Raw genomic sequence first — 25,956 nt, 5'->3', positions numbered from 1 at the left:
GGTGGTAGGGTGAGGTTGAGAGCCCTGTATGATGCTATGTATGTTCGTTTTCTAAGTTCACAACAACCCACAATTCAGAAGTTCCCTGAGTGGGATAAATAAGAGAATGGAGGTAACAGAGGAAAGAATCAGTGACATGGAACTTAGAGCAGTAACGTGATATAATGAAGAACACAGAGCGAGCAAAAAGGTTAAGCTAAAGTTAACAGAACCTCAGAAACCTGTAGGACAGTAAATATTCATGCTAAATGCTGAAGGGAGAAGACACAGAATTGTTCAGAATAAATATGGGCTAAAACAGCCTGAACACTAGCCAATCTTGTGATACACAGATCTGAGAAACTCAGAAAATCACACCCTGACACATCATTTAAAATATCGGCTGACAATCAGAGATGAAAAATTCTGAAAGGACCCTAAGAAAAACGACACATTATAGGAGAAAAACAATTTGAAGGCCTGTCATTTCTCCTCAGACCCAATAGAGGCCAGAAGAGAGTAAAACAGGATCTTTGAAGTGCTGAAATAAAATAATATCAACCCAGAATACTACATACACCAAAAACTGTCCAAGGATTCAAGGCAAAAAAGAAAACGGAGAGGACAGAGAAATCTAAATTCATCACTAGACAACTTGCTCTATAAAGATGCGAAAGAAACATCTTCGGGAAGAATAAAAATAATTATAAGAGGAAAATTTTGAACTTCAGGAACAGATACCATTAAATTAATATATGAATGAATATTTGGCAGAAATTACACCCTTTTGGGAGTAGATGGCCATACCACATGCAGAGAATGCATATGACAAGTATAACCAAGAGTAGGGGTTTAAATACTCTATATGACTGTGAGGGATCTACGTTTTATTTGAATTGTTAAAAATTAACTGATTAGTATGTGAGAAGTTATCCCCAGAGCAAACACTAAAAACAATTCCAAACAAAGTCAAAACCAGGAGAACCATAATGGCCTTTATCTAGGACATACAATTAAGCAGCTAAAAGAGTGGCACACAGGGATTTTAGGTGAACAAAAATATTCATTTCTCTTGGCTAGAGCATGACATTGGTTTTGTTTTTTCTTTTTGTACTTTCAGTCACAGAACATATTTTGAAATCACACACTAAGTATTCGGAGGTTAAAGTATATCAAAAAGAAAAAGAACATAAATAGCTATGGTTGAATATGTGTTGCTAATTCTAGTGGCCTAGAGAGGAATTCTAACCAATGACAAACAAATGATGTCCCTGAACTAGACACAACTTACAGCGTTTTTGGTTGTGGTAGTCACTGGGATCTGGGTTTCTTGGAGGAACCTATTTCACGGCCCCCTAGTTTGAATTCTCAGGCATTCCTAATCCTAGGGGTGCAGTTCCCTGGGCAAGCTGTTCTCCTAACAAGGCCAAAGACCTATCAGGACAATGAAAGAAGGGTTCCGATGGCTCCAGGACTGCAGAGTCTGCATTAGGCCTTTGAGGGTCAGGGGAGGCCTGGCCTCCCTCCTGCCCAGACCTGGGCCTTAAGAGAAAACTTCCTGCCAAAGCACAGAAAGCAGCTCCACCCAGAACTCCTGGATCTCTCTGAACCATGCACATAGGAAATGCAGTCAGGAACTCAGAGAGATCCATTCCAGGTTTGCTGCCCCTGAGAAGAGGAGAGATCCAGCCCTGTCTGTCTCCCAGCTGCTCTACAGATACACAAAGAATGTGAGCAAGGATGGGCATCTTCCTATCTCCTTGGCCTCCATGAAAACCCCGAGAAAGATCCAGATCAATCAGGCTTTGGTCACCTCAGAGCAGAAAAAAGTTAGGGGATGGCTCACCCATATTCGACAGTCCAGGCACCATTAACGTAAAATTCCTCTGCTGTCACACAGGTGACGGGCCCACCTGAGGCTGCCATCACACTCACACACACACACACACACACACACACACCAGCTAGGGTACTGAGTCACTGCTGAGAATCTAGACCCAGGAAAAGGAAGCAGTGCGCTGGACGAATCAACAGTTCCCCAGGTGGTAAGACTGAAGCACCCCAGAATGCAGCACCTCAGAGCCTTCTAGTACATTCCCTGGCCTGCTCCTGGACTGCTCCTCCACCAGCTGCCTCTGCATCCCCCACAGTAATTCACAGGTGAGGAGGTGTGGGAAGGACTCCCCAGGCCCAGGGCTCATCCTGGGATCCACTGCAGTGGCCACATCGGTGGGTCCTTTGCCTCGGAAGAAATGCTACTCTGCAGACCCGTCCTCTCCTCACTGTCCCAGCCCCACCTGACGTACTGGCACACCCTCTCCCCTCAGTATCTTTCACCTAGCTGAGCCCTGCTGCCACCCCATCATCACAGACTGGGCTGTGTGCTAGGCCCTCTTCTGCCCTGGATCCCGGCACCACAGAAGGTGGGAATTGTGAAAGAAGCCCAGAGCCTGCTCCTGCAGCTGCTGCATGGTCAAGCCAATTTCGGCGAGACCCCTGAGAAGAGTCCCTGTGCATCCCAGAGTCTGTGACAGCTGCAACTGATGCCAGTTCTGAGTTCCGCACAGCTCCCAGCACCTCCTCCCTCCGCAGGTATCCCATCATAGTCAGAATGAGCTCAGCGATTCCGGTGTGTGTGGACTCTCCTCACTCCTTCTCATGGACACCCCTCCCACCACTAGGCCTGGGGACCCTCACGCCACGGGCCTTCCAGAGGCTGCTTCTGCAGCCACTTCCAGCCCCTCAACCAGCACACCTGCAGCCTTGACTTCCCACCTTCCTCTGACCGTCGGGTCACCCCGATGAATACCACATCCCTTCCCCCTCCACTGCTCTGTGGGCCTCCTGCTGGCTCCAGTGCCAGCTTCTTCCCATCTGACCAGGCCCTTCAGGCACATCCAGCGGCAGCGCTGCCTCCACCACAGACACCCTCAGCCTGCACACACTTGGGTTCGCAGCCTGACCCCAAAGTGTAAACTCCCCTTTAACCCTGTAGCAGCGCCCCAGCTCCTATTTGGAGTCCCTGGTGGGCAGCTTCCTGGAAACCTCGGCTTTGAACATTCTTTCCAATTTGAAAACCTGGCAACTCCCACCTCAACCTCTGCTAAAGGCCAGGTACACCTGAGCACGACCACTGCTAGCTTTGATGGGTTGATACCTAGAAGTTTCACCTTGGGCAGCCACGCCAGGCTCCAGCTGGCCTTTGGGTCCACCCCACCGTGTTCTCCTCCAGCACAGGCAATGCCTCTGGCTTTGCAGCCACCACCAACACGCCGTGTGCTGTGACCAATTTCAACCCCAGCGAGAGGCAGCGATGCTCAACATTCGGCAGCAGCACCCCAGTCGTCTCCAGGTCGGGTTTCAGCAGCACATAAGAGCTTTGGGAGCCAAGTGGAGGTCACAGATCTGAGCTCCAACATTGATGCACTCAGTATAAGAGGAAAAAGGAGTAGGGCCCCCACACCACATATCACTTTGGGGTAAACTTAGGCCTAAAGACCTGGGGCCCTGGAGCCAAAGCACCCTATGGCCAACATAGGGGCCACCACCCCTAAGAGTAACCCTGTGGATGAAGGCACTAATGCCCAACACCCAGGGGTGTGCCCCGGCAGGGCCCCCTTATTTCCTGTGGAGGACCTGGAACCTCTCAGAGACATACTGGATTTACATTCACGTCCATCCCAGCCTTTAATTTCATGAACCCACAAGGAGGAGCCTTGCCTTCAGGGTTCTGTCACCACGAGTCAGGGCTTTGCAGGAGACAGAACTGTTTGGGCCCTCAGCCCGTTCACTTCTCTCCAGGTGCGGCTCTACCATGACAAGTTTTAAGAGACAAATGCTGGCCTGAGGCAGCAGAACCTCAAGAAGCAGCCTTGTCCACTTTCCTGCAGGCTGGACCAGGGGTTGTCAACTTTAAAAGTGTTATACAAATCAGCACCTGTTCTCTGCACTCCTAGAGCCAAATGGAGCCCCAAAGACAAAGGTTTCCATTTCCTCTGTGTTTCCTGCAGTTTTGTTACAGAAGTTGGGGGTTGGGGCTGTCATCTGGTAGGATCCCAGCAGTCAGATTACTCAGACAGGAGAGGAAGCCTCCGCCTGTCCCCTCCAGACGTGGAGCCAGTAGAACCCACTGCTGCGCACAGGTGCCTCCTGTCCTTCCCATTTTTCTTGTCAGTCTTCCAGACGTTTTAGAAATAAAATCTGGTTCTGGGAAGTGAACTTGGCCTAATGGATAGAGCATCCGCCTACTACATGGGAGGTCCACAGTTCAAACCCCAGGTCTCCCTGACCCGTGTGGAGCTGGCCCACACGCAGTGCTAATGCGCACAAGGAATGCCCTGCCACGCAGGGGTGTCCCTGGCGTAGGGGAGCCCCACGCGCAAGGAGTGTGCCCCATTAAGGAGAGCCATCCAGCGCATAAGAAAGTGGAGCCTGCCCAAGAATGGCGCCGCACACATGGAGAGCTGACACAGCAAGATGACTCAACAAAAAGAAACAGATTCCCGGTGCCGCTGATAAGGATATAAGTGGTCACAGAAGCACACACAGTGAATGGAAACAGAGCAGATTACAGGGTGGGGGGGGAGGGGAGAGAAATAAATTTTAAAAACCTGGTTCTTTTTCTTTTATATAATTTATCTATTCTCTGTAAATCAAGTATAGAGAAGCCACTGATGTGTAGAATTGGAGACAGATGAAGCCAGACTTAACTCTTTAAAGTTTTGATGTCCCAGTTAATATGGTGAGGAAAGCAGCACGAAAGATGAAACCTGAGTAAAAACCTGACCCAGAAATATTAAAAACGTGTTTTGACTTTAAGGGATGGGAATTCAAGATTGGGAAGGGATTTAGCTCAACTGACAGAGCGCCCGCCTACCACACGGGAGGTCCAGGGTTCAAACCCAGGGCCTCCTGACCCGTGTGGAGGTGGCCCACACGCAGTGCTGATGCATGCGAGGAGTGCCCTGCCACACAGGTTGTCCCCCGTGTAGGGAAGCCCCATGAACAAGGAGTGCGACCCTGCAAGGAGATCTGCCCCGCATGAAAAAAGTCCAGCCTGCCCAGGAGCGGCACCATACACACGGAGAGCTGACACAGCAAGATGATTCAACACAAAGAGACACAGATTCCTGGTGCTGCTGACAAGAATGCAAGCGGACACAGAAGAACACACAGTGAATGGACACAGAGAGCAGAAACAAGGGTGGGAGGGGAGGGGAGAGAAATAAAATGTGAATCTTAAAAAAAAGAAAAAAGATATAGTGGATCCAGGGAAAGGACAGATGGGGTGCCCAGGGTAAAAGCGGCCTGGGGGAAGGTATTGGTAGATGGGGAGCCTGGGGTGAAAAGGGTGGGCCCAGGGAAGGGGAGTCTGACAGTGGAACAGGCAGAGTCATCACTAGTACACACAATAAAACACATCTGATATATCTAGTGTTTTGAAGCTGGTGATTATTTTTGCTTTTAATTAAGGTTTAGACAAATCACAGCTCACCTAGAGAGTGTGGGACTGACATCAAGGCCCTAGGACCAGAGTGAACAAAGGATGAAAAGTCACCTCTGCTCTGTAAATAGTAAAATGCATGTATCTAAGATATGACATATTTCTGGACAATTTATCTTAAAATACGCATAGGACCCACTGAGTCCATGACTCTCCTTTCGGAGGAATAAAGGATGGAAGGAGACTGCTTGAGGAGGCAGGCAAGCTAACATTAGATTTTAATTATAAAACAAAGTCTAAAACTTATGTATGTTTATTAATCACCGTTTACAGATGAGCGACAGGCACAAAGATCTCAAGTACTCTCCCTGAAGTGACCCAGCAAGTACATGTCAGGATCTAGGTACAGGGAAGTCTAACGTTAGGCTACACCCTGTGAATATGACTTCACAGGAGTCACAATTCCACCCTAGCTGAGCTGACCTCACAGTCCACGGCGAGTCTCAACTACATCCAAGTACTGCAGATGTGATGGTCTGAAAGCACCTCCCCTGCCAGGAGAGGCATCGTACAGATGGTGGAAAGAGCCAGGCACCAGGCACTGTCCTCTACTCTTTTCACTCTACGAAATGGAGAGTGAGTGAGGACTGTATATGTGACCCTGTGCTAGGCCCAGGGCAGGGAGAGAGGAATGTAAACCTTATAAGGAGTCATTTACAATCCAGGGAGCAAAAGCTAAAGAATCAGCAAATACAACGTGAGGGGTCAGTGGTAGGATAACAGAGCAGGTACGAAAGGTGTTGGCAGTGGATGTGGTTCAAGCAGTTGAACACCTGCTTCCCATACGGGATGGCCCAAGTTTCGTTCCTGGTGCCTCCTAAAAACAAACAAGCAAATGAATAAACCAACTGACTCAGTGGTTCAGTGCCAGCTTCCCACAAACAAGGTCCCAGATTCAATGTCCAGCCCTGGAATCCCCAAAAAAATTATTTTACCTAAGTCAGAGGAGATGAGATTGGAGCTGGAGATCAAAGGAAGAAGAAGCAGCCAAGTGGTGAGGAGGTATTTCCACATCAAAGAATTAGCCAGTGACAAGTGGACAAGGAAGACAGTCACAGGCTAACCTCCAAGGCCAATAAGCATATGAAAAGATGCTCAAATTCATCAGCCATTAGGGAAAGGCACATTAAAAGTATGATGAGTTATCACATCACACCCATTAAAATGGCTATTATTTTAAAAACTGGAAAATACCAAGTGCTAGTGAGGATGTATATAAATAGCAAACCTTATACACTGGTGGCAGGAATATAAATAATGGAGCCAAGTATGGAAAACAGCTGGGCAGTAACTCAAAAAGTTAAATTAGAATTAACATATGACCTGGCAATCCCACTTCTAGATATACATCCAAAACAAAAGAAAGCAGGATTTAAGACAAGTATTTGTGCACCAATGTTAACGCACAAAATACAAAAGGTAACAACAAATACCCACCAAGAGAGGAATGGATAAACAAAATGTGGTAAATACATACAACACAATATTATCCAGCTTTATGAAAGAATGAAGTCCAGATGCGTGTGACAACATGGATGAACACTGAGGATATTATATTCATTGAAATAAGCCAGACACTAAAGGACAAATAATGTATGATCTCACTGATATTAACTAATTATAATAAGCAAACTCAAGAGATTTAGAATCTAGAATATAACTTACCAAGGGACAGAATGGGTGTAGCAAATGTAGAGTTGATGCTTGAATTGTGCACAATTTCTATTTAGGATAGTGATGATGGTAGCACATTATTGGGAATGTAGTTAACTGTGCAGAATTATGTTTATGAATAAGATTGAAAGGAGTTTAAGGTCATGTACTTTACTAGAAGGGAAAGTTAGAAGCCAAAACACGGGATTGTTTAAGTGAACACTGTTGTGGATGATGGACTGGGGTTAATAGTACAAATACAAGGCTATTTTTTCATGAATTATAACAAATGTATGAAACTATTATATGTTGCTAATAATAGGATGGTATATGGAAAAAAACACCTAATGAAAACTATGGACTATAGGTATCAGTAATATCTTATTTTCCTTCATCAATCCTAAAAAAGGTACCACACTAATGCGAAGTGTCAATAGAGAGATACATGGGAACACTGTATTTTTTACATGAATTTTCTATAAACATACAACTTCACTATTAAAAATTTTCAACAATTTAAGAAAGCAATAGGCTAACTGAAAGAAACCAGACATAAAGTACTAACATATTCTACTATTTCATTAATATAAAATGTCAGGATAAATAAATTTATAGAGATGGAGTAAGATTAGTTGTTAGCTAAGGCTGGGGTTGAGGGATGACAGGGATTGAGAGGTGACTGCTAAGGGGTATGGGGCTTTTCTTCTTGGAGTGAGAAAATGTTCTAAACCTGACTGTGGTAATGAGTGCACAGCTCTTTGATTATACTAAAAGTAACTGTGGACACTTTCCATAGATTGTATGGTATGTGAATCTATTTCAATAAAACTGCTTTTAAAACTTGGTGCACACATTGTAGTCCAGTATAAGAACTTCATATTTTACTGTAGCTGGGAATATATGGGGGGTTCAGTAAAGAATAACAAGGGACAGGACCTGACTCAGGCTTTAACAGGATCATTCTGGCCACAAGATAAGAACGGAGCACAGTGGCAAGCAGATCAAACTGCAGACCAGGTAGGCAGCTCTCACAGTAGTCCAGGCAAGATACATGGTGGATTAGACAAAGCAGTAGCTGCGTAACAAATGGACCACACTAATGAAAGATGTTGTTCATGGGGGAAAGTGTGGTAGGGGGAAGGAGTAGAGTATATGGGAATCCCCTATATTTCTGATGGAACATTTATGTCATTTAAAGCTACTTTAAAAACAAAAAAGTTTTTTTTTTTTTAATTTTTACATAGAAGCAGAAGAATCAGTGGAGTGGTCAGAATAGGCAATAGAAATACTGGGGCATCATCAAAACTATTTGATATTTGAAAACATGGAGACAGAATCCTAAGGAAGAGTGCACTGAATGAGAGATCCATAAAAAAACAAAAATGACACATCGGTCTTCAACAAACTTTAAAATACTGATCTGCAAATGATAAATTATAAAGGCAAACTACTGACGGGCAAAAATATTTGCAAACTTACGACAAAGAAAGAACACATATCTAGGAAATCTAGAGCTGATATCTGGAACAGATATCTAGAAAATTGGGAGTGGATATGGCTCAAGCGAGAGTGCTTGTTTCCCGTATGGGAGGTTCCAGCTTCAGTTCCAATACCTCTTTAAAAAAAAAAAACAACAGAGACCCAGCAAGCAAACAAAAAAAACAACTTGATCGAGCCAATTTGGCTCAGTGGTTGAATGTTGGCTTCCCACTTTTGAGATCCCAGGTTCAAACTCCAGACATGGTTCTAGGAAAAAAAAAAACACTCCTATCTAGAATATAATAAAAGAATTTCCAAAATTCAATCATAAAAACATTACTATTAGAAAGTGGGCAAAACACATCAACAAACATTTCACCACAGTAGATACACAGATAGGAAATAAGTACATAAAGAGATGCAATGATATAATTAACAATCAGGGAAATGCAAATTACACCATTATTAAGACAATGTAAAGTGACAATACCAAATGCTGTTGCGAATGCACAGAAGTTGGATCTCTCTTTAGTGCTCAAAAATGATAGTCACTCTGAAAATTAACCGTTTCTTTAAAACTAAATATACACTTATCATACAGTCCAGCAAGTGCACTCCTGCACATTACTCACAAAAAATGAAAACTAAGCCCAGATTAAGCATTAGTTTGTTCTTTGAAAAGATCAAACTGATAAACCTCTATGCTAACCAAACATAAAACAGAGAAGATACAAATTACCAATACCAGGAATGGAAGAGGGGTCATCACTACTAGTTCCCCACACATTGAAAGGATAAACAAGACTATGAACAACCCTATGTCCAAGAGTTTGATAACTTACATGTAACGACCCAAAACTCCTTGAAAGATACAAATTAACAAAACTCATACAGGAACAAAAGTATCATTAGAATAACCCTATGGTCATTAATTTTTTGAATCAATAATTAATGACATTTCAAAACACAAAGGACAGGAACATAAAACCAAAATTTTGTCCTATTGTCTAGGAATGTTCAGCTGACTAGGGGCCTCCTGGAAGGAAAATGCACATAACAGGACATACTTCAAATGCCTGGAGTGACCCCTCCCCATAATCTGTATTTATTATTTTGTATTTTGTGGAAAAGAAACACATGCTCATATTAATAAAAAACAAATCAAATGTTGAAACAGGTACACAATTAAAGGTAAGCCTCCCTCTCTCCAGTCCATTCCCTCAGTTCTACCCCCTCCTAGACACCCACTTACAATTTCTCTCACCTCCTTGAATGAATAGGTCAGCCAGGTACAAGCATATATATCTGTGGTTGATCATACATCCCATTTTTAAACTTTTACCTAAATTATTAAGTTATTCAGTCATTAAGTCAAACTTTCTTAAGTAAATTTCATTATACACCCAATAACATGACCATATAACATAAAGTCACATCAGGATATTCTTAGTGAGAAGGAGTGACATGAAAAGGTAGGACAACAGACATAAACCAGGACTGCCCTGGACAAGCAGGAACACACCACGTTAATTTAGAAATCGGTGCTCTGAAGTCCCCTCAGGTCCACGGCAGACAAATGCACCACCTCCCACTCCAGCCGCAGGACGTTCAGTGCAGTAAAGGACAAGAAACTCAGCAGAAGGGTCGGCTCCCTCCTCACCGCACAGGACTAACACCTCCCACAAACATCCCCAGGCTGCAGAGCTCAAGGTGGCCTGGCACCTGGGGAGCCACAGCCATCACCCAAGGCCTGGCTGCTGAAGCCTGGACACCAACTGCCAAGGCCTGCAGCCTGCAGCTGAGCATCATGGGAGGGGAGGCAGCTTCCAGGACCACCCACCAACTGCCAAGGCCTGCAGCCTGCAGCTGAGCATCATGGGAGAGGGGGAAGGGGGCAGCTTCCAGGACCACCCACATGCAGGCCCACCCAGACCACAGGGCCCAGCCAGGGCCTAGGGACTGGGATGGCCCCACCCACCTCCTGGTCCAGGCACGCCAGGGTGCAGACACTGGACCATCTGTACCATTCCTCATCTTTTCAGAAAGGTTTTTTTTTACGAATTTTAACATTCTCCATTTAATTTCTTTTTAGCCCTTTCTACTCTTTTAACCTTCACTTTGTACTTAAGCATCATCTTGTCACCCTATTTCCTAAGAGATTACATTTCACTTTTGAACTATTTTCCCATTGTTCTTATTATCGTATTCTCATTCACTATGAGTTTTTTCCAACTTATGATGTCTTATCATATATTGCTTCATTTTCTTAATGTCTTTTATCTTCTTTTCAGAAAGTATATTTCAGAACATCATGTAGTCATGACGAAGAGCTTTCATTCGCGGTAAGATACTCTTCACTTACTCCTTTTCTCCCTGTATTACACAGGTATTTGAAAGTAACATGCATTTTTTTCTATTGGTATTCGTACACTTTTAAAAAATTGTGGATTAAAGTGAGATTCAAAACAGCTTTCTCAACAAGACAGATTTCTCTTTCTAGATTTTTCATGAAAGGTTTTGACGGATGAAAGCTTTCTTCCTGATATTTCTGGATTCTGTACTTCTATCATTCTTATAAATGGGCCCTCACTCTCATTACTTCTATTGCACCCTTTGTTATCTATTTTGTCTTTCTCCAACTGACACCGAATATTCTTTTACGTGTACTCCTCTCTTGAAGAGAACATTACCACATCACCAAAATCTAAAGGTCCATATATTTTCAAAATCAATTATCTAAGTTATTTCAGTAAGTTACACTGGATTTCATTTCTAAATTATGTTCTTGGTGTATATATGTACTGTATTCCTACAATCATTAGATTTTAGTTTCTTATATTTCTTTCATGATGAAATGTTTCGTTTTTATACTTTGAGTCATTTGCCTACAGAGTGATTAATTTTCTATTTAATTTTATATCAATCTTTTCATACATACTTAAGTGTTCGCAACGGCAGTTTATATTCAACAAATTTTAAAAAAATTTCCCATTGCTTTAGATTCACAATCACACAGGTTCAATGTCACTAATATCTGGAATAAAATATTACTACCTTATGGCTTTACATCTATCATCAGGAACATACACCAACATCCCGCAAAATAATCTTTATACTTCTCATGGTCCTCAAGGATTCCGGTGAGTACTTGGTTCTTGCTCCAGTTAAAGTGCTATTTTATAAATAACCTGTAGAAAGAAAAGTTCATTTAATAGGGTTTTTGGAATTTTTAAAGTTTAAGAACACAAACATTTCAGGCACACTATCATTATCTTATTAAAACTTGAACACATGCATATTAGTAAGAAATATGTAATTCAAAACCACAAAAATGTAGGTCTTAGACAATTAGCTCCTATTCCAGGATTTTAGAAATGCACTCACAGGCACCCCACATCCTGGGGGCTTTCTGCTGCTCTCTGAGTGGACAGTCATTGGGGGAACACATTCCACTCTGGTTCACAGCTGCACTGACATAACCCACTGCTAACACACTCAAAAGTGGAAGACTGAAAGTCTTTCCCATTAGGTCAGGAACAAGATGTTAGCTCACTTTCATCACTGTTATTCAACATTATACTAGAAGTTATAGCCAGAGCAAATGCACAAGAAAAAGAAATAGTCCTCCAAATTGGAATGGAAGAAGTAAACTGTCCTAATACACAGATGACATAGAGTTTTAAATACTCAATCCGAAAGAATCCACAACACTACTGGAACAAGTGAAGACATTAAGTAAACTTGAATTGTAGTACACATACACTCAAAAGTCAGGTATGTTCAAACAGCCGAAAATAATACAAATAGATTTTTTAAAGAAAATCCATTCATTTAGCCTCTAACAAATAAAACACCTAAGAATGAATTTAATGAAAGGGTGAAGCAATTCAACAATTAGCAAACATAGGTGAATGAAATTTTAGAAGACCTAAACGTATGTCTAGACATCCACTGTCCATGGATGGTAAGAATCAATATTTTTTTTTTAATTGACTTTGTAATAATATTACATTAAAAATATATATGTGAGGTCCCATTCAACCCCACCCCCCCACCCCCCCTCTCCCCCCCCCCAACAACACTCGTTCCCATCATCATGACACATCCATTGGATTTGGTAAGTACATCTTTGGGCACCTCTGCACCTCATAGACAATGGTCCACATCATGGCCCATACTCTCCTCCATTCCATCCAGTGGGCCCTGTGAGGATCCACGATGTCCGGTGATCACCCCCGAGGCGCCATCCAGGGCAGCTCCACGTCCCAAATACGCCCCCACCTCTCATCTCTTCCTGCCCTTCCCCATACCCATCGTCCACCATGACCACTTTTCCCAATCCAATGCCACCTCTTCTATGTGGACATTGGATTGGTTGTGTCCATTGCACCTCTATGTCAAGAGGAGGCTCAGATTCCACATGGATGCTGGCTGCCATCCTCCCATTTTCAGTTGTAATCACTCTAGGCTCCATGGTGTGGTGATTGTCCTTCTTCAACTCCATCTTAGCTGAGTGTGGTAAGTCCAATAAATCAGATTGTAGGTGCTGGAGTCTGTTGAGGCTCAGGACCTGGCTATCACATTATCAGTCCAGAGATTCAAATCCCCTAACTATATCTTAAACCCCAACGTTAACTGCACCTCCAGCAGATTAGTATGAAAGTCTTATGAAGGGAGATCCTATCTGAGTCCAGATTCATCACACATAAACACCATTTCCAGAGAGGGGCCATCTGACCTGGTAGTAAACCCCATCGGCCATGACCATAACTCTCATGGGTCTCTTTAGCCTTCATAGGAACCAATATCTGGGGGTTGTATCTGCTTTATCTGTCTCTTTGACTCTGCTCAGTTGTGCATGAGGGCAATCCTTCTGCCAGCCTCCAGACTCTTTTTTAGAAACTCGTAGCCATATAAACTCATTTCTCCTTTCCATTTCCCCCTTACTTTAGGTCAAACAGCATTTTAAAGTCATGTTGTTTTATGTAGACATGGATATTCTGTTGATCCGCATTGAACCTTCCATATAAGGTCCTTTTCTAGTTGCATCATCAGTTGGTATTTGATAGTGGTCCCTCGTTGCCAGGGAGGCTCATCCCCGGGTGTCATGTCCCACGCTGGAGGGAAGGCATTGCATTTACATGCTGAGTTTGGCTTCGAGACTGGCCACATTTGAGTAACATGAAGGCTGACAGGAGGAAATTCCCAGGCACAATGTTGCTCTAGGCCTTGTTCTTATTTTAGGTTTATCAGCTCACAAGCATAGTCATTAGCATCAGGGGCTCACTGTTGAACCCTCACTCCCTCCCGGTCCCCGCCGCTGTACCTGGGAGACTATCGCTGCTCCCCTAGGGACCACAACAGAGCACCACTGGCCAGGAACCCAGTACCCCCCCTGCTGGGTTTTTAATTGTTGCCACTATGAGTATATCCAGTCATTACCATGCACCCTGGACATATGTTCTGTACAGCTCCCTGTCAGCCATATATCACCTGTCATTGGTATCCCATACCAGTATCCCTCCATTGCCATTGTTGAAACACTCTGTGATCCAGAACTCCCCGAAATTTGAAGCCCAATATAATGTCATGGTCCCTTACTAGGGAATGGCATATAGCGATGGGTTTAAAGGATAGATAAAGAACTTGGATAAAGTTAGATAAAGAACTTAGATAAAGAATGTTGACTTGAAAAAATTCCACATCCTATCCTTTTTCCCCCCCCCCCCTAATTATTCAGCGTTTCTTCGTAGGAGTCCTAGACCACAGCAATGCATATATATAATATACAGCACTCCCATACATCCACCACAACACCTTTTTCCTTCCACAGCGATACTCTTACACCCTATTCACATCATATTTACTTAAGGTGATGTACAGAGTCTGAGATATTAGCTTTCTAACATGGTAGTATCTGTGCTTACATTATGGTGCATACTTTAGGATACACAGTTCTTTACATTTTTAGTTCTCCTATGTTTTACATTATGGTTTACATTATCAGTCTGTCATCTCCTATATGTTATGGTGTAATATTACATGTTTTATATCCATCCTTGTGTACTCTCCAGAAACTCCTCCCTTGCCCCCCATTTACTTTGGTTCCACACATTTAACGTCCATTTTCCCTTCCACCTTGGTGCCCACAGTGACAGTCAACCTCCGTTTCCTGAGGAGCCACTTCCAGAGATAGATGGAATAGTGTTTAGGGCCTAACTTGCTCATCTGCCCCAATGCCCTGGGAGCCACCCTTTCTCTCGAGGGATAGAGTTCCCTCTATTTGGTGGCATTAGTCCTCCCCAGGATGTGGGTCCACCCCCACTCTCACTACTTGGGATTCTACCCCATGGTGTCACCCACTCTGGCAGAATGAGTATTTAGACATTCCCCAGGAGCCCGTCCTGCATCAGACCCTCCCCTCCGAGCATTCTAAACAGGTAACCCTCTTTATTATATTTTGATATGATTTTCTCGGCATTTTACTCTCCACCACCTCCTAACCCTCTCCTGTGTTCGTATGCTACCCCTCCCTCCCCCCACTTTTGGGCAACATTACCCAACCGTCTCTCCCCAGCCACCCTCAAACCCGTAAAGCCCCAACCAAAGGCAACCCCTTGCCCCCATTTTATCTCTTCTTTGTGTTCATACTTACCACCATCTCGTCTTAAGTTCCACCCCTGCAGACATCGGCTCATATCCTTCCTCCACCCTCCGATTTCCTGTAAGCCTATCGTTCAGTCTCTTGCTATCTAGGGCAGCTTGTTTGTTTCATATCATTGAGGTCATGTAGTATTTGTCCTTCAATGTCTGGGTTGCTTCACTCAACATAAGGTTCTCAAGATTCATCCATGTTATCACATGTGTTTGTAGTGTGTTTGTTCTTACAGCCGAGTAGTATTCCATTGTGTGTATATACCACATTTTATTGATCCACTCATCTGTTGATGGGCATTTGGGTTGATTCCAACTTTTGGCAATAGTGAACAATGCTGTTATGAACATTGGTGTACATATATCGGTTTGTGTCATTGTTTTCAGTTCTGCTGGGTATATACCCAGCAGTGGTATTGCTGGGTCATATGGGAAATCTATGGCTAGTTTGTTGAGAAACCGCCATACTGTCCTCCAGAATGGTTGGATCCTTCTGCATTCCCACCAGCAGTGGATGAGTGTTCCCCTTCCTTCACATCCTCTCCAGCACTTGTATTCTTCTGTTTTTTTCATAGCTGCCAATCTTATGGGTGTAAGATGGTATCTCATTGTAGTTTTGATTTGCATTTCCCTGATAGCTAGAGATTTTGAACATTTTTTCATGTGCTTTCTTGCCATTTGTATTTCTTCTTCGGAGAAGTGGGTAAGACTCAATATTATTCTAATACCAATACTACCCACAGGTATCTGTCGTGCTTATTCAGAGGGTCTTTGACTTTACCACTGTTTCCTATCTGTGTTTTAAAATTACCAAGCCATGAACAAACACAACACAACATGGTCCAATCCTTATTGTATTTTCTTTTCTGTCACTTGTAGGAGATCTTGAAAGTAAATGAAAATGGTAACTATTCTAGGCTCATCAAAGTATGTAACATGAAAAACAGATAAAATAGGGGGCTTCCTGCAAGCTGTAGGCTGGAGACCTAGCCTGGTCCCAGGCTCAAAGTAGACTGAGGATATGATGAAAGGTTTTCCATTAAGGAGTTCTGTCCTTCCATCCACAGTCCCGAGGGATGGATCTGTTCATTTGGGGGTTACAGGTTAGGCTGAGTGGAGGATTATGAGAATCGATGTGTGAGTCTCTGTGGGGTGACTGTGAGACTGTGTGTGAGCTTGTGGGGGGGTGACTGTATGAATTTCCCCCAGGTGACAGGGACTGCTCAAGCTCTGGTGCTCCAAGGGGAGGGGCCTTAATGTGAACCCAGGCATGTGGCTCCAATGCTCTGCACTACAGACCTGCAGTTATCACTCAGTCATGGGACCAGGAGAAGCCACACAAGGAAGCGGATAAGGCTCATTAGACTGAGGTCCTGCCTACCTTATGGGAGATCCGTGGTTTGGTTCCCAGTGTCTCCTAAAGAACACAGTGAGATGGCACTATGGGCAGACACGGGAAGCTGACACAATAAGATGATGCAACAAGAGACACAACAAAGCAGAGAGAAGAGGTTTCCAGTGCCTCCTGAAGAAGACAGCAAGCTGGCATGGTGGGCAGCCACAACAAGCTGACAAAACAAGATGATGCAACAAGAGACACAAGGAAAAACAATGACAGAAAAAGCAAAGCAGGGAAGAGAGGTGGCTTAAGTGATTAAGCACCTCCCTGTCATATTAGAGGTCCTTCTGATTAAAAAAACAAAGGAAGACAAACACAGCAAAGGTAAACAATGAGGGGGTAGGGAGAAATAAAGAAATAGACATAAATATTAAAAACAACAACAACAACAACCAAAAAGGAACAAAAAAAACAACCAAAATAACAAAAAAAGAAACCATGCAAGGGAGGTTCCATTATCTGTGTATGTGCTTACAATTACCTGAGTCTACAGAGAGACCAAACTGTCCATCTTTATAAGGTGGCCTCCAAATCACAGGGCCTAGGGAAGCTAGCTGTGCAGATAACCTCAGACTCTGGCACAGTTTCTGATGTCCAACACTAAAGGAAAGGCCTTTTGACTCTGCATTAGATCAAAATCCTGAGAGTTGTGAGACATCACATAGAATCCTCTGTCAACCCTCACGCTGATGTCACAGCCAGGAGTTCTGCCACGACACATAGGCACTGGAAAGAAAAGTTAGTGCACTGGATTATATCGTTACCACGGACCCTCCAGAGGCTAAAATCCTATGAGTCAGGGAAGAGGATGAGACTCAATCAACTGGGCTCCCATCTACCATATGGCAGGCCCTGGGTTTGCTTCCCAGGACCTCCTTGAGAAGGCAAGCTGACCCGCATCTGCACAGAGCTGACAGTCTGCGTCCGTGGAGAGGTGGCACAGGAAGATGATGCAACAAAGGAATACAAGCAGACACAGAAGAATGCACAAGGAATGGACACAGAGAGCAGACAGCAAGCAAGCAGCAAGGGGGAAAGGAGAAGTAAAAATAAATTTTAAAGAAAAGCCTACGAGTCACACTGTAGGGCTCTGACAAGTCTGAACTCAGATTCCACTTGGTACTTAACCTGGTGTCCACAACCTTTGTTGTACTCCAACTAGAGAGCAACCTTAGAGGGAGTCAGCATTGACCCTCTGCGTCTCTCCATAATGACGGTCCCACTGTTAAGGGCCAGTAATTCAAGAAATAAACAAACATGATAGAGAAAAGAAAGACTGGATGGAAAAATACGCTATTATTAAGCGGTCATTGTTAAATGGTAAGATATCAATATGTTCATACCTAAAATTATATTTACCACAAAGATTAGTGAATAAATGTGATAGAATGAATTGCCTGGAATTGAAATGATTTCACCAAAAAAAGGTTGCCTCTAATCAATCAGAAGCTCCTGCAGTATATTTGGTAAATGCAGTGTCAGTTTATGCAGATCCATGGAGGCTGAATTCATTGGAGATGTCAAAAGACACTGGTGAAGCTGGCGGACTTGGCCCAGTGATTAGGGCATCCACTTACCACATGGGAGTTCTGCGGTTCAAACCCCGGGCCTCAATGACCAGTGTGGAGCTGGACATGCGCAGTGCTGATGTGAACAAGGAGTGCTGTGCCACACAGGGGTGTCCCCCGCATAGCAGAGGCCCACACCCAAGGAATCCACTCCATAAGGAGAGCCGCCCAGCGTGAAAGAAAGTGCAGCCTACCCAGGAATGGTGCTGCCCACACGGAGAGCTGACACAACAAGATGATGCAACAAAAAGAAACAAGATTCCCGTGCTGCTGATAAGGATAGAAGCAGTCACAGAAAAACACACAGCGAATGGACAGAGAGAGCAGACAACTGGGGGGGGGGTGGAGGAGGAAGAGGAGAGAAATTAATTAATTAATTAAAAAAAAAAAAAGACACCTGTGAAGACTTCCAGGAAGAGGGCAGACTAGGAAGACATGGGACTGTCTCCTCCTCCAATAAAGCAGCTGGAGTATAGACTGAAATGGACTGGAAAAAGATCTTCTAGGCATTGGGTCGGCAGGTGAAGGCTGGACACCACCCAGAACAGAGAGGGGCAAAGGAGAGGAATCCTAACAGTGAAACCATGAGTTGAAAGCAGAGGCTGCTACTGCTGGCACCCTCCCCCACACTGAACACTTTAGAATACTCAGGCCTCTGAGCCAAATTTACACAAAGAGGTCTCCAGAGATCCACTGCCCCTGGAAAGGGGAGAGAGAGGGACACAGCCTAAGGCTGACGCTTCTGACCCACAAATCTGATCTGCTGTGTTTCCAACCAGCCTTTCCAGGCTCAATCTCCTTCTCTTACAGCTAAGACTGATTGTCAAAGACTGACCTCTGCAGGAAACAGGACAGAGAGGGACACAGCCTAAGGCTGACTCAGCTTTTGGCCCACAAATTTGGTCTGCTGTGTCACATGAGCCCGGGGCCCAGCCATTATTTGCCTGTAAAGGACTAAAGAGATCTGACCCTCTCAATCTTCTCTACTGAACAAAATGACTGTTGAGGACACAGAGGGGAGTGGGATCACTTCCAACCCAGGAAAAGGGAGGCGGCTGCCAGAGAAGGCTGAAGAACTGTTTCTAAGAAAGTTTAAATTACAAGCTCTTAATCTCCAGCCAAGAAGCTCTGCCCACACTGATCCAGCCTGTGTCACAGCAAGAACACTCCAACCAGGCACTGAACTGACAGGGCTGCAAAGAATGCCACCTCCTAGCAGAACTAGGTAGTACACAGGAGAAATTAAAAATAAGTTCGATTAGCTTTTGCTGGCCTTTATAGCTTCCCTCCCAATGCCCTAGGAAGCAAGTCTACAATCCATTACTGGGTTTGATGCTAGCAGTTTGATATTATTGATGAATTCCAAAAAGAAATATTGGATTATGTTTGTAAACTGCTCTTTTCCTCTGGCATATTAAATTATATTTTATTCAGAGGTTTACATGATTAAATGATGATCAAGGCGTTTTGATTGGACCATATCTTTAGTACGTTGCATCCTCGACTCCTTGGTGGGTGGGGATTCACAGAAAAAACATGACAGAAGAGATGGCTGGAGTTTGGAGCTGGAGCCCAAAAGTGAACACACAGGAGAACATCACCAGAGATTAGAGACAGCTCCTCAGACACAGCAGGAGCCCAAGCGAGGGGACAGAGCTGTTTGCCTGATCGTCTATAACCAACCTTGTAGAAAGAGAAAAAGCCTAGAGATCCTCACATTCAACAGCTGACCTTGTGGAGAAAACAGAGGAGCTGATCCTGGAGAGAAAGGAACCCTGGGAAGAGAAGAACCCCGAAGTCTGAACCCTGGCAGGCATCGGTATCCATCATGCTCCAACACATGGCATGGTGAGGGAAATAACTTATACTTCATGGCCTGGTATATAAGCAACTACCCCAAATAAATACCCTTTATAAAGGCTAGGCTAACAGATTTCCCATATTTTGCATTAGCACCACTTTGACTACGAATACACTGGGTCCAGAACCCAGTTTTGAGCAACTAACAGGGAGAACCCTAACAATCCAGGTTGAATCAAGAATCAAAGAACACAAATAACACAAAGCCTCCCACCACCAAATCCCAATAAAAGAGAAAGAAACTGAGCATCTGCGTAAACTGCATCCCAATCAGATGCGTAGCATCAGCAAAACTTTACAAGCCATGCTAAGAAGGAATACACCAAAGCTCCAAAAGAGATGCAGGATTTGAGAGAAGTAATTAACGAGATGTATACAAATTCCCAAAGTCAAATTAATGAAATGAAAGACAATATGGCTAAAGAAATGAATGAGATCAAGGACTTACTGAATAAGCAAAAAGAAAAAGGTGAAACCACAAAAAGAAAATTAACAGAGCTAATGGGAATGAAGGACACAATAGGTGAGATCAAAAACAAATTAAAGGGAAGCAGATGTGGCTCAATTGATAGCTTCCGCCTACTATATGGGAGGTCCAGGGTTGGATACCCAGGGCCTCCTGGCCCGTGTGGTGACTGGCCCACGTGGAGTGCTGCTGCACTCAAGCAGTGCTGCCTGGCACAGGGGTGCCCCCCAAAGGAGTGCCTCCCCACGCAAGAACAGCCACCCTGTACCTAGGTACAGCCCCACCAGGAGTGGTGCCACCCACACAGAGAGCACACGCAGCAAGATGATGCAACAAAAAGAAACTCAGATTCCGAGAGTTGCCTAACAACATAGAAGCAGACACAGAAGAACAAACACCGAATGGACAGAGTGCACAGACAATGGGGGCGGGGGGAATAAATCATTTTAAAAAACCAATACATTAAAGTCATACAACAGCAAACCTGAAATGATAGAAGAATAAGTGATAAGGAAGACATAACAGCTGAAATTGAAGAGAGGGAAAAAAAAAGGGAAAAAAATGAGCAAGAGATCAGGGAGCAGAATGACAACACAAAAAGCAACAAAATATATGTCATAAGAGTTTCAGAAGGAGATGAGAAAGGACAAGGGGGAAAAAAGAGTATTTGAGGAAATAATAAGTGAAAATGACCCAGTTCTCAAGAAATGAACCTACATGCCAAGAAACCCACTGTACCCCAATCAGAATAAATCCAGTGAAGCGGATTTGGCCCAATGGATTGGGCGTCCGTGTACTACACGGGAGGTCCACGGTTCAAACCCCGGGCCTCCTTGACCCATGTGGAGCTTGCCCATGTGCAGTGCTAATGCGCGCAAGGTATACCCTGCCACACAGGGGTGTCGCCCGCATAGAGGAGCCTTATGCGCAAGGAGTGCACCCCATAAGGAGAGTCGCCCAGCGCGAAAGAAACTGCAGCCTGCCCAGGAATGGCGCCGCACAAACAGAGAGCTGATACAATAAGATGACTCAACAAAGAGAAATATAGATTCCCGGTGTTGCTGATAAGGATAGAAGCGTTCACAGAAGAACACACAGCAAATGGACACAGAAAGCAGACAACTGGGGGAAGGGGGCAGGAAGGGGAGAGAAATAAATAAAAAATCTTTAAAAAAAAAAAGAATAAATCCAAATAGACCTATTCCAAGACACATACTACTCAGAAAGTCAAACGTCAGGGATAAAGAGAAAATTCTGAGAGCGATAAGAGATGAGAACCATCACTTACAAGGGACAACCAGTAAGACGTAGCACACATTCCTCAAGAGAAACCATGGAGGTGAGAAGACAGTAGTATGACACAATTTGGAGACTGAATGAGAACTGCCAGCCAAGAATCCTGCATCCAGCAAAACTGTCCTTCACATATGAAAGAGGGTAAAAAATATTCACAAGCAAAGAGAAACTAAGACAGTTCGCAATAAAGAATCCATCTTGAAAGATATATTAGAGGAAACTTTAGAATCTGAAAGAAAAAGACAGGAGAGAGAGGCTTGGAGGAGAGTAGAAAGAAAGAATAACAGAAAGGATAACCAAAGAGTAATACTGGACAAAACAGACTATAAATCCAAAGAAGTGAGAAGAGATACAGAAGGCCATTAAATATTAATAAAAGGGACAATCAACCAGGAAGATAAAACAGACATAAATATCTATGTACCTAACTAAGATCCTTCAAAATACATGAAACAAATTCAGGGAAAAATGAAGGGAGAAATAGTCATCTCTGCAATAATCACTGGAGACTTCAACACACCTCTCACATCACTAGACAGAACTAGACAGAAGATCAACGAGTAACTAGGGAACTGAAACAATATGACAAGTTAGACCTAACAGACATATGCAGAAAGCAGCATCCAAACTCAGTGGGTTATACATTCTTTTCATGTGCCCATGGATCCTTCTCCAGAATAGACCACATGTTAGGGCATAATACAGCTTTTGATAAATATAAAAAGGTTGAAATTACACAAAGCATCTTCCCAGATCATAGGGGAATGAAACTGAAAATCAGTAACAGACATGAAAAAGGTGAATTGACAAATGTGTGGAGGCTAAACAACACACTCCTAAATAATCAGTGGGTCAAAGAAGACATATGGAAAGTGGTTGTGGCTCAACTGATAGAGGGTCCATCTACCATATAGGAGGTCCAGGGATTCGATGGCCAGGGCCTCTTGGCTCATAGGGTGAGCTGGTCCACACATAGTGCTGCTGCACACAAGGAGTGCTGGCCCACTAAGGGATGCCCCCGTGTAACAATGTCCCCCATGCAAGTAATGGCCACTGGGATAGGAGAGCCACCCTGAGCAAAACTACAGTCCACCCAGGAGTGGTGCCACGCACACGGAAAGCTGATGCAGCAAGATGATGCAATAAAAAGAGACACAGACCCCAGTGCAGCCTGATGAGAATACAAGTGCACACAGAAGAACACACAGTGAATAGACACAGAGGGGGGAGCAGAGAAAGGATACAGAAATAAATCAATCCTTAAAAATTAAAAAAAAAAAATTCCAAGTGTAATCAGTAAATGTATTCAGACAAATAAAACAAGATCACAACTTGTCAAAACTTACGGGATACAGCAAAGGCAGTCTTGAGGGGGACATTTATAGACCTAAAAGCCTATAGTAAAAAAGAAGAAAAAGCTAAACTCCAAAAATTGACTGAACAACAAGAGAAACTAGAAAAAGAACAGCAGAGCAATTCTCAAAGCAAGCAGAAGAAATAATAAAGATAAGACTAGAAATAAATGAAATTGGAAAGAAAAAAATAGAAAAAATCAAAGCCAAAAGCTGGTTATTTGAGGGAAGCAGCTGTGGCTCAATCAGATGAGCTCCCGTCTACAATATGGGAGGCCCTCAGATCGCGTCCCAAGGCCTCCTTGTGGCGGCGGGCTCCCCTGCATGCTGTGGAGAGCCACTGGGCCCCCAAGTGCGGAGGAGAGCTACGCAGCCCACAGACACCACGGTGCACTGCCTGGCACAAGGATGCCACGGAGCAGAGACTCGGCAAGGTGACACAACAAAAAAAAAGAAGGGAGACAAGCAAAAACACAGAAGAGAATGCAGCGAATGGACACAGAGAGCAGACAGCAAGCAAGCAAGGGGGAAGGGGAAATTAAAAAAAAAAATTTAAAATATTAAAAAAGCTAATCATTTGAGAAGATCAATAAAATTCACAAACCCCAGCAAGATAAACAAAGAAAAAAAAAAGAACCTAATAAATACAATTTGAAATGAAAGGGGCGAAGTTATGACTGACCCTAGAGAACTAAAAAGGATAAGAGGATATTCTGAGAAACTGTATGCCAACAAACTAAAAAACCTAGATGAAAGGAGCAATTTCCTAGAAATGCATAACCAACCAACATTGACACTACAAGAAATACAACAACTTAACAAACCAATCACATTTAAAGACACTGAATCTGTCTTCAAAAATCTCCCAACAGAGAAAACTCCAGGACCATATGCCTTCACAGGTGAATTCTACCACACAGTTCAAAAAGAATTAACACCAATCCTGTTTAAAATCTTCCAAAAAATTGAAGAGGTGGGAAAATCACCCACACTTTTAAGAAAGCCAACATCACCGTAATACCCGAAACAAATGAAGACTCTGCAAGGAATTTGCAGACCAATTTCTCTAATGAACATTGATGCAAATTTCTCAACAAAATGCTTATAAATCAAATGCAACAGCACATCAAAAGACTTCTACACCACAAGCAAAGGGGATTTACTCCTGGTAGGCAAAGCTGGTTCAACATAAGAAAATCAATTGATGTAATACACCACATTGACAAACTGAAGGAAAAAAGAAACATGATCATCTCAACCAAGACAGAAAAAGTATATGACCAAATCTAGCTTCCTTTCTTATAAAAACATTTCAAAATCAATGAAGAGAAGGAAAATCCCCGAATATGATAAAAGAGGCACATATGAAAAACCTAGAGCTAACATCTTACCCAGTGGGGGAAGGTTGAAAGTTTTCCTTCTAAGACCTGGAGCAAGACAAGGATGACCACTAGCACAATTGTCACTCAACCTTTAATAGAAGCTCTAGGTACAGCAATTAGAGAAGAAAAACATTAAAGGCATCCAAGTAAGAAAAGAAGAAGTGAAACTCTATTTGTGGATGACATGATCTCATACTTAGAAAATTCTGAAATGTCTACAACAAAGCTACTTGAGCTAATAAATGAGTTCAGCAAAGTGCCAGGCAGCAAGATCAACAGAGAGATCAGTAATGTTTTTGTACAGTAGCGTTGCACAATCTGAGGAAGAAATCAGGGGAAAATTCCATTTACAAGAGCAACTAAAAGACTCAAATACCTAGCAATTGATTTAACAAAACAAGTACAGGACTTATATGGTGAAAATTACAAAACAATGACAAAAGAAATTTTAAAAGACCTAAACAATTGGAAAGACATTCCTTGTTCATGGACTGGAAGTCTAAATGGGATAAAGATGTGAATCCTACCCAAACTGATTATATTATAGATTTCACTGCAATACCAATCTAAACTCCAACAGCCTACTTTACAGAAATAGAAAAGAAAATTATGAAATCATTTGGAAGGGAAAGTGCACGGGAACAGCCAAAAGTATTCTAAAAAAAAAAACAGCAACGTAGAAGGAATTTCACTGCCAGATCTTGAAACATACTACAAAGCTACAGTGGACAAATCACCATGATACTGCCATAAAGAAAGATACATCAATCAGTGGAATTGAATAGAGAATACAGGAATAAACCCTTAGCTCTATGGTCAACTAGTTTTTGACAAGCCTACCAAGTCTGTGTTAATCGGAAAAAAAACAGACTCTTCAACAAATGCTGCTGGGAGAACAGGATATCTATACCCAAAAGAAATAAGGAGGACCCCTATCTCATTCTCTGTACAAGAATCAACTCAAAATGGATCAAGGACCTAAATTTAAAAGCAAGTACCATAAAACTACTAGAAGAAAATGTAGGGAAACATAAGACCTTGTGGTACAGGGTGGTTTCTCAGACTTTACATCCAAAGAAAAAACAACAAATGAAAAATTAGGTAAGTGGGACCTCCTGAAAATTAAACACTTTTTCACCTCCCAGGACTTTGTCAAAAAGGTGAAAAGGTCATCAATTCAATGGGAGAAAATACTTAGAAATCACAAGTCGATAAGGGTTTAATATATAAAATATATAGAGAGATGTTACAACTCAACAATAAAAAGACAGACGATCCAGTTATAGAATGGGCAAAAAACATGAACAGATATTTGTCCAAAGAAATACAAATGAGGGAAACGGACTTGGCCCAGTGGTTAGGGCG

General features: G+C 43.1%; 1 long non-coding RNA gene across 1 annotated transcript in view; it reads right to left on the bottom strand.

Moving 5' to 3' along the window:
• Positions 1-25,956, bottom strand: part of LOC131276715 (uncharacterized) — a 104,130-nt gene that overhangs the window by 29,445 nt on the left and 48,729 nt on the right. Inside the window, exon 2 of the long non-coding RNA XR_009184120.2 lies at positions 11,669-11,802. This is a non-coding gene — a long non-coding RNA (uncharacterized lncRNA). The remainder of the gene's footprint in view (positions 1-11,668; positions 11,803-25,956) is intronic.

The sequence above is a fragment of the Dasypus novemcinctus genome, chromosome 30 (genome assembly GCF_030445035.2).
Source record: "Dasypus novemcinctus isolate mDasNov1 chromosome 30, mDasNov1.1.hap2, whole genome shotgun sequence".
Classification (NCBI taxonomy): Eukaryota; Metazoa; Chordata; class Mammalia; order Cingulata; family Dasypodidae; genus Dasypus; species Dasypus novemcinctus.
The sequence above is the reverse complement of the archived record's forward strand: the minus strand, read 5'-3'. Positions and strand labels throughout refer to the sequence as shown.